Source organism: Musa acuminata, chromosome BXJ3-9 (assembly GCF_036884655.1).
Source record: "Musa acuminata AAA Group cultivar baxijiao chromosome BXJ3-9, Cavendish_Baxijiao_AAA, whole genome shotgun sequence".
In the NCBI taxonomy this organism is placed as follows: domain Eukaryota; kingdom Viridiplantae; phylum Streptophyta; class Magnoliopsida; order Zingiberales; family Musaceae; genus Musa; species Musa acuminata.
Genome location: NC_088357.1, coordinates 18,451,491 through 18,468,231, shown reverse-complemented (window position 1 = coordinate 18,468,231; position 16,741 = coordinate 18,451,491).

Sequence of the window (16,741 nt, the reverse complement as noted above, 5' to 3'; positions counted from 1 at the left end):
GCACACAACAAATGAAGAAGGTTTTGTATAAAGCATGCAGCGGCCTTTTGGTACAACTTGAGCAGCAAACTAAGGGAGAGCCAATAGAATTTGAAGATCCAAACCTACTTCCTTTGCTTGCTGAATTTTCAGATATATTTGACGAACCGCACAACCTATCTCTTACTAGTCGGCATGATTATTATATAACGATTCTTTCAGGCAAACCTCCAGCAAATACTCGGCCATATTAGTATCTACATCTCCAAAAGGATAAAATAGAAATGATTGTAAAAGAGATGCTCGAAATAGGAGTTATTTGGCCAAGTTGCAACCTCTACTCTTCACCGGTGCTACTTGTACGCAAGAAGGACGGAACATGGCGAATATGCATTGATTATCGAGCTCTCAATGGCATAACCATCAAGAACAAATACCTTATTCCAATAGCAGATGAATTGCTAGATGAAAGGGAACACAAATCTTCGCAAAGCCGAACCTTCGATCCGGGTATTATCAAATACAAGTGTATGAAGAAGTCATATCGAAAACCGCCTTTCGAACACACAACGGTCACTACGAATTTTTACTTTCTTCAACAAAAGGTGAAATATCTTGGGCAAATCATATCAGAGGAAGGTGTGACGGTGGACCCCTTCAAAATTGAAGCAATGCAAAACTAGCCTACCCCGAGGAACATAAAATTGCTACATGGCTTTTTGGGTTTAATAGGCTACTATCGTAAGTTCGTGAAAAACTATGGAAAGATCAGTGCACCACTTACTTCCTTACTGGAAAAAGATGTCTTCCAATGGTCGGACAGAACCTCCACTGCCCTCGACAAACTTAAGGTAGCCATAACGACGACGCCGACGCTAACACTACCAGATTTCAACCAACCCTTCGTTATTGAGGCCGACGCATCTGGAGTCAAAATTGGAGTCATTCTCATGCAAGATGGTCGACCATTCGTATACACTAGCAAGGCATTATCTCCCTCCCATCAAAATAAGTCAACATATGATAAGGAGATGCTCGCCATTGTGCACGCAGCAACGAGGTGGAGACCCTACTTGATTGGTCGACGATTTCAAATTAAAACCGACCATAAAAGCCTCAAGTACTTTTTGGAGTGAAAGATATTATCCCTTGAGCAGCAAAAATGGGTAACAAAACTTCTTGGATTTGATTATGAAATAACTTACAAAAGGTGGAAAGAGAATGTTGTTGCAGATGCGCTTTCGCAGCTACCTGAGCAAGCTGAATTTTCGGTCGTTTTACTTCCAACCAACGACTTCCTTGAGCATATTAAGATGGAATGGCAAGAAGATTCGGAGACCAGTAAGATAAAAAAAAAAATTAGAGGAAGCACCAAGCTCCGTGGCTCATTACAATCGGGACTCAAAAGAATTATTCTATAAAGGACGCATTGTGCTTGTGACAAATTCTACTTGCATCTTCAAGAGCAGATTTTGGACAAAGTTATTCCATATGCAGGGTACTAAATTGAAAAGGAGTACAACATATCACCCACAAATCAACAGCCAGATGGAAGTTTTAAATAGGTGCTTGGAGACAGCCCAAAGCCACCCACCAAATATGACTACCCAAAGAGAACTCCAGACCCAGCCATGTGCCATTATTGATCGACGGATCGTGACTCGACGACGACGACCCACTAATGAAGTGCTAATATAGTGGGCGAACCTACCAATAGAAGATGCCACTTGGGAGAACTATGACGACTTGAAGATCAAATTCCCAGAATTCACGAATCATCAGCCTCGAGGATAAGGTTGATTTGAAGAGGGCGGGTCTGTTAGGACTCTAGCTTGGAGAGTCCTAATTGAGAGGGACATTCATATAAAACTGTTAGGACTCTAGCTAGGAGAGTCCTAATTGAGAGGGACATTCTGTTAGGACTCTAGCTAGGAGAGTCCTAATTGAGAGGGACATTCATGTAGGAGATTTTTTCTTTTAGAAGAATTAGGAGTTGTAAGGGAATAGGAGTCTTGAGTAGGAGTCCTATTAGGAGTTGGTTAGAAGTAAGAGTCTTAAGTAGGAGTCCTATTAGGAGTTAGGGTTTAGAAGCCCTATAAATAGCTAAGTATTCCATCACTTTTCTTAAGCAATAGATGAATCTTTTCTGCAGTCTTTGAGCAGCAACTTGGAGGGAGGAACCCCTATAGAGTTCCAAGGAGGCCGATCCCCTAAAGAGATCAACCCCAAGTTTAAAATATGCAAGGGTTCTATCAGCATGTTCTAAAATGTTATAAGATTCACTAGCTTGCATGATGTAGAACTTGCTATATTGAACATCACCAAGGAATGATATCTTGCAGAAGCAAAAAGTTAACTTGCACATCTAGCAAAACTTATATTTCAAGAAGAAAGAGTTGCTTTCTTGAACATCTCAAAATTACTAGCTTGCGTGTCTTAAAATTGTAAACTTGCCATCGTACTACCATGATGATGAGCATGCCTTATCTTTATGATTGTATTTGAAAAACTATGGCAAAAATACGTCCGAATGATTGAACGTGTTAAAATTATTTTTTGAACTTTCTTGATTGAATGATCAAATCACTTGATTGTCATAATGATTTTACACAATTACATGTTGGAAATTATGTGCTTGAATACAAAACTTCCATGATAACAAGCATGCTTTACCTTCATGATTGCAATTGAATATCTATAGCAAAACCTTGTCCGAATGCAAGAAAGAGTCAAATTTCATTTTCGGATTCTCTTGATCCTAACAATGAAGTTTAGTTCATATTTTCTTGATACATTACTCTCTTCCGAACTTAACAAGCATATGTTATATCAAGTTTAGTGCATATCATTGATTTTTGACATATGTAATCAACTAGCAAATACATCTCTCATACACATCATGCGAACAAATTTTTTTTGAGAAATGGATTTGATGAATATGGATGAAAATGTTTTTACTTGCAAGGATTTGTTTCACATACATATCTTGATCCTTGTAAAAATGAAGCATGATTTAATCTCTCATCGATTTTAACTTCACTCGAAGTAAACTCACAAATAGCATGTATCACAAATAGTCTTCCTCCTTCATGCAAAAAGATAATAACAGATAAAAAAAGGAAGAAGTTTTCAAAGCTATCTCCATGTCATGTTTTCCTTGAGATGTTTGTATAATTGATATCCTATCACTCACTATTGGAAAATGACATGAACCTAGTTATGACATGAATAATTACAAGCACTTATGCTTAAAATTTGCTTATATCGTTCTCCTTTTTGTTGATGACAAAGGGGAAGAAATATATGAATTGATGCTATGAACACTGATGCTATGATTATGCCATGCTTGCATCATCAATAGATATATGAATTGATATGATTGCCATATTTGCAATGCTTGCATCATCAAGAGATATATGAATTGATGCTATGATTGCCAAATTTGCATTATGCCATGTTTGCATCATGCGTTAAGATATCAAGAACTTGTATCGTAATTTTACGCGTTGATATCTTACCATGTGATGAAATGTTTGTTAGGATCAAGAGCACTAAGAGGGGGGGGTGAATTAGTGCAGCAAAAAACCTTCTACGAAAAATAAATCTGCGTTCATTCGTTAAAAGTGATTTTGGTAAGAAAGCCGATTCGTAAATCACTTTAACTTTTGTTTAAGCGAGATGCAGTAGAGATATAAATGCAGTTTGTAGTTATGATTCTAATCAGATAGTAGGCGCAAACTGAAGTATGATATTCATACGAAAAAACTGCTTTATGTCTAAATGCTGATTCGTAAATCACTTGATTAAGCGAGATGCAGTTTAAGCAAGGATATAAAGGCAGTTTGTAGTTGTGATAGAAATCAAAACGTAAACGCAAATAGAAATATAATGATCGTACGATGAAATGGTTTTACGTCTAAACGCCGATTCGGAAAGTGCAAAGCTTGAAACCCGATCGTATATGTGCAGAAAGCAGTAAGCTTTAGAGGAGGTTTGCAGTAAAGATAATATGCTCAAAGTAAATGCAAACCGAGATTTAGAGTGGTTCGGTCAATCTTGACCTACTCCACTTTTGGCTTCATCCACCGACGAGGTCACCGACGTCAACTAGAGGCCTTCCTTCAATAGGCGAAGGCCAACCACCCTTTTACAGTTTCACTCCTTTTGACGGGCTTAGGAGACAACCCTTACAGAATTTTCTCTCCTCTCTTTAAAGCTCAGAACTTGGAAGAAAAGAGGGAGAAGAACTTTTGGCCTTTATAACAATTTTGAACTTTAAAAATCACAGAACAAGATCAGGATTTCGGTGTATATTGAGTGCCCTTTCAGTGCTGAATGGGTGGGGTATTTATAGGCCCCAACCCAGTTTGAATTTGGAGCTCAAAACTATCAATTCCCAGAATTCTGAGATCTGGCGGTTGCACCTCCTGACTGGAGCGGTTACACCGCTTGGTAGAGCTCGAAGACTGAGCCTTTGGGCGGTGCCACCTCCTATCAAGGGCGGTTGCACCTCCTACCAGAGCTCGAAGACCGAGCTCAAGCGGTGCCACCTCCGGACTGAGGCGGTTGCACCGCTCAGCCAAAGCTCGGAGACGGAGCCTAGGCGGTGCCACCTCTGTCAGGGGACATTGCACCGCCCAATCTCGCTCGGAGACTGAGCCCAGGTGGTGCCACCTCCTGGCTGGGGCGGTTGCACCGCCCAGTCTCGCTCGGAGACTTAGCCCAGGCGGTGCCACCACCTGGCTTGGGCGGTTCAAACGCTTGGCAGAAATCAAGGTCCGAATAGGTTGATCCATTCGGCCCAATTTGGGTTTTTCAGGGGCCTAATTGCCCCAAGATTAAGTTAATGGGATCACCTCCCATTTCCAACTTAATCATTGTGCTAACTACGATTTTTCCTAAGATATTTACTACAACTTGCTTCGGTGCGTCAATCGCTTCTTCCGGCGAGCTTCCGGCGAACTTCCGTCGATCATCCGATGAACCCTCAGTGATTCTCCTACGGACTTCTAGAAAACTCCTGGACTTGCGACGATCCACTTGGCGAGTTCCGACGAGCTTCTTTGGTAAGCTCATGGACTTCTCGGATTTGTTCCCGCAGAACTTCCGACGACTGTCCAAACTTCCGTCGAACTCTCGAACTCCCAACGTGATCATTGTCTTGACTCCGGCGCAACTCCTGCTGTATATCTTACTTTCATCGTAGTTAATCCTGCACACTTATCTCAACATATAGATTAGATAACAAATGACAATTGACTTCATCATCAAAATCCGAGATTCAACAATGCTACAATTAATAAACACTTGAAATGTTTGCGTTATGATATCAAAAGCTTACATCGCAATTTTACATGTTGATATTTGATAATAGCAAACTTGTATGATGAGAAAACTTGATATTATGTTTTTCATGCAATGAGTTGAACCAATATCACAAACACTTGATTGTGGTACTTCTCTTTTTTGTTGATGACAAAGGGGGAGAAGTATGTTGATGACATGACATGTTATGCATAAGTTTATGCATAAGTCTATGATGACATGTTGCTTGGACTTTTGAATCAAAGAGTTTCTATCAATATGGCATATTGATAGGGGGAGTTTGTTTAAACTCCGAGAGTTAAGGTTAACTCCGTCATCAAGTAGTTGTCATCATCAAAAAGGGGGAGATTGTTGAATCTCGTATTTTGATGATGAAACCACTTGATATATGTTTCTGATTTAATCTGCGTTTTGAGTGACGCAGTCTGCTTCGATCAGGATGAGACAATTAAAACAGGAAAAATCATGTTGTGCCAGAGGAACATTTTAGAAGATTGGACGTCGGGCCGGTGGATCGATCGACGTATCGACAGAAGGCTTCGGGTCGTGGACTCGGGCATCGGGCCAAGAAGAGCGGGTAATGTGCCAAGGATATTGGAGTTGCGGAGTCAACTGGCTGATTGGGCAATAGGCCGCAGGAGAGGATGATGCGCTGAAAAATTAGACGAAGCATCGAGGGACCAATGACATGCCGGAAAACTTGGTTAATTGCTTAGTATTAATTGTCTTGATCGAAGTTTTGTTTTACATGTGCAGGATTAACTACAATGAAAGTAAGAAATGCAGCAGGAGTTGCGCCGGAGTCAAGACAATGATCACATTGGGAGTTCGAGAGTTCGACGGAAGTTTGGACAATCGCCGGAGGTTCTACAGGGTAGTGGCGCTTGTGGCAGCTACCCCCGTGGGCAAAAACTTTGCAGGGGCGAGTGCCCGGCGAGGAAGCACCGCCTGCGGGTGCTGCATCACAAGCAGAACCTCCCGCAAGGGCAGCACTATGCACGGGGGCACCCCCCTACAGGGGCGGCGCCATAGCCCCATTACACATGCCGTCGTCGACAAGGTGGCGGTGGCATCAGCAGTAGGGAAGAGGGAGAGGGGCTTAGTGTTTTGGGCAAAAAGATAGTTTTGTCCATCAGAATTTGAGAAATTTCAGTTTCTATCTTTTGTCCAAATTATGAAAATACCCCTAGGAATTCAAAAATTCCCTACATGTTCCTGATTTCAAAAACTATTAATTAATTAAAAGGTTTAGTTGATTATTATTTTTTATTATTATCTACTAGTCCTATATGATAATGATTTATACATTTGATGTTTGATGTTTGATGTTTGGACAAACGATCATAAGGCATGGAGATGCACCGTTGCGTATATAGATCTTGATGTTAGTGATTAGGCCTACTGGCTTGGGCCAAATCACATTAGGTTGTGGTCCATGATCATCTGGTGTGATTGCTTATACACATACTAGATATGTATATATATTTGCATGCAATGTAGATATATATTAAATATGTATATGTGTGACATGTCATATTAGGAGACCAAATCATAGAAATATCTCTCTCGATAATATTAAGTCGATAAACGTGAGGTAATTAGATTGACCCATGTGGACTTCCATCATTATAGGTAGGAACTGATTCCCGGTGTAGGTTGAGTTGGTCGAGTCCTTCGAGACTCACCTATATCACGATTCGCTATCTTGCTTACGACATAGAGATGTCACAAGTAACTTGAGGACATGGTATGCTTGGTCGAGTCTCTTGAGGGTATATCCTCGAATCAGACTCATCTTGTAACAAAGGTGTTGACTTAATCGAACATCATGGTTAGTCGAGTCCCTCGAGACCATGGTGATTCGAAGGCCAAACATGACGGGAATCATAAGAAGTTGTGATCGGTAAGATTTGTTTACCTTTTGGGCTTAGTGTGATTGGTCGAATCCCTCGATGTTACATTAAGACGTTGATTGGATCCCGATCCCCACTAGAAGTCTATTGGAGACTTTCGTTTGACATGCTGAGGGTGTCCCGTGACTCGCTAGTAAAATAGTGGGAGCATATTAAGATAGAAGTTCATATCTTGATTGTTTATTTCTTATAAAATCTGTATATTATTCATTTCTGTTGTATCTTTATTTTTAGAAAATATCGTATTTAAATCCCTTTCATGGCATGCTTGATGTCAACTGCCTCACTAGTCCAAATTATACGGATTGGCTCCGCAACTTGAGAATTGTTCTCACGGTGGAAAAAATCGTGTATGTCCTTGATACAGTAATGCTTACACCCGAGGAAGGGGCAAGCGAGGATGAGATTGCTCGCTATGTGAAGTATATTGATGACTCCACTCTTGCTTAGTGCTACATGTTGGACTCTATGACTCCTGAGTTATAGAGACAACATGAAAAGATGGATGCCAGCCCATTCTTCTACATGTCAACAAATTATTTGAGGAACAGGGAAGGACTCAGCGATATGAGATATCCAAGAGCCTCTTCCATGCTAGGATGACTGAGGATGTTAGGATCAAGAGCACTCAGAGGGGCGGGGGGAGGGTGAATTAGTACAGCAAAAAACTTTCGATGTTAACTTCGTCAAATCTCTTGTACGATAAAAACCATTTCCGATGGAAAACCAATTTCGGAAACTTAGCTTGAAAGCATACATAAATGCAAACCAGAGAAGACAGGAGTTTATAGTGGTTCGGTCAATCGTGACCTACATCAACTCCTCTGATTCCTCTTCCGTCGAGGCCACCGGCATCCACTAACGATTTTCATTTACTAGGCAAAGATCAACCTCCTTCTTACACCCCTCTTCTCCTTTTACTGGGTTTAGGAGACAACCCTTACAAGCACTCACTCTCCTCTCTTAAATAGAATTCTAACACTTAAGCTAGAGGAGGGAAATTCTAGAGATTGCAACAGCATTTTCTCTCTTTTAATCTCTTTGTGCTTGTGTGTTTTACCTAGGGATGGGAGGGGTATTTATAGGCTCCAAACTGGTTTGAATTTGGAGCTCAAAAATGTCATCTCCCGGATTTCCGAGGTCCTGGCGGTACCACCTCCTAACTAGGGCGGTACAACCACTTGGCAGCTCGAAGACTAAGCCTTTGGGCGGTGCCACCGCTTGACAGGGGCAGTTGCACCGCCTGTCAGGGGCGGTTGCACTGCCCAGTCTTGCTCGGAGATTGAGCCCAGGTGGTGCCACCGCCTGCTTGGGGCGGTTGCACCGTCCAGTCTCGCTCGGAGACTGAGCCCTGGCGGTGGCACCGCCTAACCTGGGCGGTTGCACCACCCAACGTTCCTGGGAGACCATCTCCTAGGCGGTGCCACCGCCGACCTTAGCGGTGCCACTGCCTGGCAGGAATTCTGGTCCGAATGGGTTGACCCATTAGGCCCAATTTGGGTCTATCAAGGGCCCAATTGTCCCCAGATTAAGTTCATGGGATCATCTCCCATTCTTAACTTAATCTACATGCTAACTACAACATTTCTTAATACATTTACTACAACTTGCTCTGGTGCGTCAATCGCTTCTTTCGGCGAGCTTCCAGCAAACTTCCGTCGATCATCCGATGAACCCTCGATGATGCTCCTACGAACTTCCGGCAAACTCCTGGATTTACGATGATCCACTTGGCGAGTTTTGACGAGCTTCTTTTGGCAAGCTCCTGGACTTCTCGGATTTGTTCTCGTAGAACCTCCGACGACCGTCAGGACTTCCGTCGAACTCTCGAACTCCCAACGTGATCATAGTCTTGACTCCGGCGCAACTCCTACTACATGTCTTACTTCCATCGTAGTTAATCTTACACATGTAAAACTTTGATCGAGACAATTAATCCTAAGCAATTAACTAAGTTGTCCAGCATGTCATTGGTCCCTCGACGCTTCGTCCGATTCTTCGGCGCATTGTCCTCTCTTGCGGCCTATTGCCCAATCGGCCAGTTGACTCTGCAACTCCGATATCCTTGGCACAATACCCGCTCTTCTTGGCCCGATGCTTAAGTCCACAGCCCAAGGCCTTCTGTCGATACGTAGACCGATCCACCGGCCCGACATCCAATCTTCTAACATGTTCCTCCAACACAACATGATTTTTTCTGCTTTAATTGTCTTATCCTGATCGAAGCATCCTGCGTCACTCAAAATGTAGATTAAAATATAAGTGTATATCAAGTGGTTTCATCATCAAAATACGAGATTCAGTAGAGGAGACACTATCTTGGCCAAACATCGCTCGAGCCATATCGCGGAAAACTAGTCAAACCTATGCCCGAGTTAGGTATCTCAACCAACAGGTCTAGTCTTTACCCGAGTTGTGCATCTTAGTTAGTCATCACTTGAGGCACGTCTCGATAAACCAGTTGCTTATTTTGGGTATCTCGGCCAATAGGCCCAGTCTTTGCCCGAGTTGTGTATCTCGGCCAATCAACACTCGAGCCATGTCTTGGCAAACTAATCCAACCTATACCCAATTAGGGTAACTCAGCCAACAGGTCTAGTCTTTGCCCGAGTTGCATATCTTGGCCAATCATCTCTCAAGCCACGTCTTAACAAACCAGTCTAACTTGTGCCCGAGTTGGGTATCTCGGCCAATAGGTCCAGTTTTCACCAAAGTTGTTACCTCAGCCAATTATCGATTGAGCCACATCTTGGCAAACCAGCCCAACCTATGCCAAAGTTATGAATCTCAGCTAATAATTGCTAGTCATAGATGCCCAGCAATCCAATCACGTGAGTGATGGCACGTGTGACTTGACACGGAATCTTTTTGCTTATTATATTTTAGCATTTATCACTTTATATTGACTATTGCATATATGCATGTATATATTGTGATGTTCTTAGATCTATACAATGGGAATCGGATCATGATAAGGTCATGATAATGAGACCGATTCACCTTTAAACACAGATCCAAAATAATCCCGGTCATAGGTTACACGAGAGGGCCATCAAGATAACCGGACATACTGGTTTACTGTATACCCATCCATTTGATGGATGCAGCTGGTTTTATAGCTGCTCGTGTAGGGACACTAGGGATACAATACAGGTGCTTATTGGAGAATGAGTTCACTAAATGATCCGCTTACAGAATGCTGGATGGTTGATGATGCCTTATTATCAAACAGCGATTCCGTAGTCCTAGTGGTGTATCTGGTCCTTAGACTTGAGAAACCAAGGATGTCATGTATGAGTGCTCTACTCTTTGATACCAGACATATAGGTTTGGATATCCCAGATCTAGTAGAGCAGGTCATTGGGAGTGGTAGTCGACCTTACGAGGGCTATTGAGTGTCGATAGAGGATCATCCATTCTTGGTATCATGAGAGAAATATCCCATGTATTCTTGCTCAAACAAATTCCTGGCCAAGGTCATTTAGATTAAGAGAGAAAGAGTTCTACGAGAGAATCCGATTAGAGCGAAACTCGAGTAGAACCCATATGGGTCTAATAGTACCATGCCCGATATACGGTCTCTGGGATACTGGATGGATGAGGGATTATAAGTACATGGTAATTAAGGACAGACAGGTCCAATGGATTGGAATCCCCTATATTGTCTAGGGACTACGGCGTAGTGGCCTAGTATGTCGTAGTCAATGAGTCGAGTGAATTATTATTGAGATAATAATTCATTGAGTCAGAATGAGTTCTGATAGGTATGACTCACAGCCAGCTCGATATTAGAACTAGAGGGTCATGCATATATGGTAGGGGTTGCAATGAGTAGAGGTTCAGATATGAGATATCCGTTAGAGCCCCTATCTTATTGGATATCCAATAAGCCCTTGAATTATTGGATCCTATGAATGAGATCCAATAAGAGCCATAAGAGATTATTGGATAGAGATCCACTAAACTAAGAGGCTTGGGTAGTTGGATGCAGATCCAATACCTAATAGGGGAGGATCTATTAGCGTTTTACAAGAGACCTCAATAAATAGGAGGAATTCAATGGTTCATAGGCTAGTGCCTTTACTTGCTTCTCCTATTCTCCTTTCCCTCTCCACCTCAGAGTAGGCTTGGAGTTTTGAGGAGCATCATCGTAGCCCTGCTATGTGGATCACCACTAGAGAGGAGGACGCTTGACTTCCTTCACCCTCTCCTAGAGATCTACAAGGAAATAGGGATATACGATCTCCCTAGGTAAACACTATCTATTCTATACGTAGTTTGTTTCATGGATATTTTGCGCACCAATCTTCACACATGATGGACATCTTTTTGGGAAATTGAAGATTTTGTTTTCTTGTTTTTCTACTGCGCATGTGATGTCGCTCCCAAGATTTCCCAAAAGTGGTATCAAAGCCAGGTTGTTCGTGCGAATGATTGATTTTGAACTACGTGTGTTGTGTTTAGGAAGAATTTTGACATTAAATTATTGATGCAATAGATGAGGAAGGGCAGCAACTGTTGCTGCCCTTGCTACGCTCGAAGATGGCTGTCTGCTTATTGCCATCTTCGTGCAAGCAGGCCGCCTATAGCGATGGCATGCAAGGGTGGCGCCTGCAGGTGTTGGACTCATGGGTAAAGGCGCCGTGGGGAAGCGGCACCAGCGGCCGTGGTGCCCGTGGGCTAAGGCACCGCAGGGCAAGAGTGTCGGCGACCGTTGCTCCCGCGGGTGACGCACCACAGGGCAGTGGCGCTTGTGGCTGCTACCCCCGTGGGCAAAAACCCTGCACGGGTGATCGCCCGGCGAGGAAGCACCGCCTGCGGGCGCTGCCTCGCAAGCAAAACCTCCCGCAAGGGCAGCGCTACCCACGGGGCCACCCCCCTGCTGGGGCGGCGCCATAGCCCCGTTGCACATGCCGTCGTCGACAAGGTGGCGGTGGCATCAACAATCGGGAAGAGGGAGAGGGGCTTAGGGTTTTGGGCAAAAAGATAGTTTTGTCCATCAGAATTTGAGAAATTTCAGTTTCTATCTTTTGTCCAAATTATGAAAATACCCCTAGGAATTCAAAAATTCCCTACATGTTCCTGATTTCAAAAAATATTAATTAATTAAAAGGTTTAGTTGATTATTATTTTTTATTATTATCTACTAGTCCTATATGATAATGATTTATACATTTGATGTTTGATGTTTGATGTTTGGACGGACGATCATAAGGCACAGAGATGCACCATTGCGTACATAGATCTTGATGTTAGTGATTAGGCCTACTGGCTTGGGCCTAATCACATTAGGTTGTAGTCCATGATCATCTGGTGTGATTGCTTATACACATACTAGATATGTATATTTATTTGCATGCAATGTAGATATATATTAAATATGTATATGTGTGACATGTCATATTAGGAGACCAAATCATAGAAATATCTCTCTCGATAATATTAAGTCGGTAAACGTGAGGTAATTAGATTGACCCATATGGACTTCCATCGTTATAGGTAGGAACTGATTCCCGGTGTAGGTTGAGTTGGTCGAGTCCTTCGAGACTCACCTATATCACGATTTACTATCTTGCTTACGACATAGAGATGTCATAGGTGACTTGAGGATATGGTATACTTGGTCAAGTCTCTTGAGGGTGTATCCTCGAATCAGACTCATCTTGTAATGAAGGTGTTAACTTAATCGAACATCATGGTTAGTCGAGTCCCTCGAGACCATGGTGATTCGGAGGCCAAACAGGACGGGAATCACAAGAAGTTGTGATCGGTAAAAGTTGTTTACCTTTTGGGCTTAGTGTGATTGGTCGAATCCCTCGATGTTACATTAAGACGTTGATTGGATCCCGATCCCCACTAGAAGTCTATTGGAGACTTTCGTTTGACATACTGAGGGTGTCCCGTGACTCGCTAGTAAAATAGTGGGAGCATATTAAGATAGAAGTTCATATCTTGATTGTTTATTTCTTATAAAATCTGTATATTATTCATTTCTGTTGTATCGTATTCAAATCCCTTACATGGCATGCTTGATGTCAACTGCCTCACTGGTCCAAATTATACGGATTGGCTCCGCAACTTAAGAATTGTTCTCACGGCGGAAAAAATTGTGTACGTCCTAGATACAATAATGCCTACACCCGAGGAAGGGGCAAGCGAGGATGAGATCGCTCGCTATGTGAAGTACATTGATGACTCCACTCTTGCTTAGTGCAACACATTGGACTCTATGACTCCTGAGTTATAGAGACAACATGAAAAGATGGATGCCAGACCCATTCTTTTACATGTCAACAAATTATTTGAGGAATAGGGAAGGACTCGGCGATATGAGATATCCAAGAGCCTCTTCCATGCTAGGATGACTGAGGATGTTAGGATCAAGAGTACTAAGATGGGCGAGGGGAGGGTGAATTAGTGCAGCAAAAAACTTTCGATGTTAACTTCGTCAAATCTCTTATACAATAAAAACCATTTCCGATGTAAAACCGATTTCGGAAACTTAGCTTGAAAGCATACATAAATGCAAACCAGAGAAGATGGGAGTTTATAGTGGTTCGATCAATCGTGACCTACATCCACTCCTCCGATTCCTCTTCCGTCGAGGCCACCGACATCCACTAACGATCTTCATTTACTAGGCGAAGATCAACCTCCTTCTTACACCCCTCTTCTCCTTTTACTGGGTTTAGGAGACAACCCTTACAAGCACTCACTCTCCTCTCTTAAATAGAATTCTAACACTTAAGCTAGAGGAGGGAAATTCTAGAGATTGCAGCAGCGTTTTCTCTCTTTTAATCTCTTTGTGCTTGTGTGTTTTACCCAGGGATGGGAGGGGTATTTATAGGCTCCAAACTGGTTTGAATTTGGAGCTCAAAAATGTCATCTCCCGGATTTCCGGGGTCCTGGCGGTACCACCTCCTAACTAGGGCGGTACAACCGCTTGGCAGCTCGGAGACTGAGCCTTTGGGCGCTGCCACCGCCTGACAGGGGCGGTTGCACCGCTTGTCAGGGGCGGTTGCACTGCCCAGTCTTACTCAGAGATTGAGCCCAAGTGGTGCCACCGTCTGCCGGGGGCGGTTGCACCGTCCAGTCTCGCTCGGAGACTGAGCCCTGGCGGTGGCACCGCCTGACCTGGGCGGTTGCACCACCCAACGTTCCTGGGAGACCATCTCCTAGGCGGTGCCACTGCCTGGCAGGAATTCTGGTCCTAATGGGTTGATCCATTCGGCCCAATTTGGGTCTATCAAGGGCCCAATTGCCCCCAGATATAGTTAATGGGATCATCTTCCATTCTTAACTTAATCTACATGCTAACTACAACATTTCTTAATACATTTACTACAACTTGCTCTAGTGTGTCAATCGCTTCTTCCGGCCAGCTTCCGGCGAACTTCCGTCGATCATCCGATGAACCCTCGATGATGCTCCTACGGACTTCCAGCAAACTCCTGGACTTACGACGATCCACTTGGCGAGTTCCGACGAGCTTCTTTTGGCAAGCTCCTGGACTTCTCGGATTTGTTCTCGTAGAACATCCGACGACCGTCCGGACTTCCGTCGAACACTCGAACTCCCAACGTGATCATAGTCTTGACTCTAGCGCAACTCCTACTGCATGTCTTACTTCCAACGTAGTTAATCCTGCACATGTAAAACATTGATCGAGATAATTAATCCTAAGCAATTAACCAAGTTGTTTGGCATGTTATTGGTCCCTCGACGCTTCGTCCGATTCTTCGGCGCATCGTCCTCTCTTGCGGCCTATTGCCCAATCGGTCAGTTGACTCTGCAACTCCGATATCCTTGGCACAATACCTGCTCTTCTTGGCCCGATGCCTGAGTCCACGGCCCGAGGCCTTCTGTCGATTCGTCGACCGATCCACCGGCCCGACGTCCAATCTTCTGATATGTTCCTCCGACCCAACATGATTTTTTCTGCTTTAATTGTCTCATCCTGATCGAAGCATCCTATGTCACTCAAAATGTAGATTAAAATATAAACGTATATCAAGTGATTTCATCATCAAAATACGAGATTCAACAGAGGAGACACTAGTTCAGAACCATGTTTTAAAGATGATTGAGTGGATAGAGAAACTCACAAGACTAGGAGTGATCCTAGAGGATAACTTATGTGTGGACATTGTACTTCAATCCCTACCAAATTTCTTTTCACAGTTCATAATGAATTTTAATATGAACAAGCTTGAGGTGACTCTCCCAAAGCTCCTCAATATGTTGGGGGAGGCAGAGAGTACTATTAAGAAAGAGAAGCCAGTTCTCTACACTAGTGAGACCAGAAAGAAAAGGAAAGCAAAAAAGTTCCTTAATAAGGGCAAGAACAAAGACAAACCAAGTAAAGCAAAGGTTGCTTAGAAAGACCCAAGAAAGGATAAAGGACATTGCTTCCACTATAGCAAAGATAGGCTTTGGAAGAGGAACTACAAAGAGTACCTTGCAGAGAAAGTGAAACAAAAGCTTAGAGAAGCTTCAGGTACATTTATGATCAGTCTCAATTTGTCTTACTCTTATGATAACACATGGGTATTGGATACCAGTGGTACTTATCATATATATAATTCGTTGCATATTCTGGTAAGGCCTAGGAGACTAGAGAGAGGCAAGATGGACCTCAAGATGGGCAATGGAGCAAAAATTACTATAGTAGCTATTGGCAAGGTCCCCCTACATCTGCCTAGTGGAGCTTTTTTTTGCATTAGATGCATGTTATTTTATTCCTTCTATTATCAAAAACATTATCTCTATTTCATGTTTGATAGTTAGTGGATATAAATTAGTTTTTTAGAACAATAATTGTTCGATATTATTAGATGATGAGATCATCATGAAAGGAACATTGTATAATGGTTTGTTTATGCTAGACATTACTCCACATATCATGAATGTAAGTGTGTCTAAGAGGAAACGAGATGAGGTGAACAATGCATACTTATGGCATTATAGGCTAGGTCATATCCATGAGGGAAGGATTCAAAAGTTGCTAAATGATGGATATTTAGATCCATTCGACTATGAGTCATATGCAACTTGCGAGCCTTGCCTTCGTGGAAAACTAACCAACTCTCCATTTAGTGGAATTGGAGAGAGAGCCACTAAGCTACTGGAACTCATACATAGTGATGTATGTGGACCCATGTCAAGTCATGCCATTGGTGGTTACTCCTACTTCATTAGCTTTACTGATGATTTCTCAAGGTATGGATATGTATACTTAATGAAGTACAAGTCTGAGGCCTTTAAGAAATTCAGCGAGCATAAGAATGAAGTGGAGAGCCAGACTAGAAAGAGTATCAAGACTCTTCGATCAGATCGAGGAGGTGAGCACTTAAGTATAAAGTTTACTCAGTTCCTCAAGGACCATGGGATATTATCCCAATGGACACCTCCTTATACACCTCAGCTCAATAGTGTCTCTGAAAGGAGAAATCGTATGCTATTAGACATGATACGGTCTATGATGAGTTTCGCTGACCTACCCATCTCATTCTGGGGATATGCCC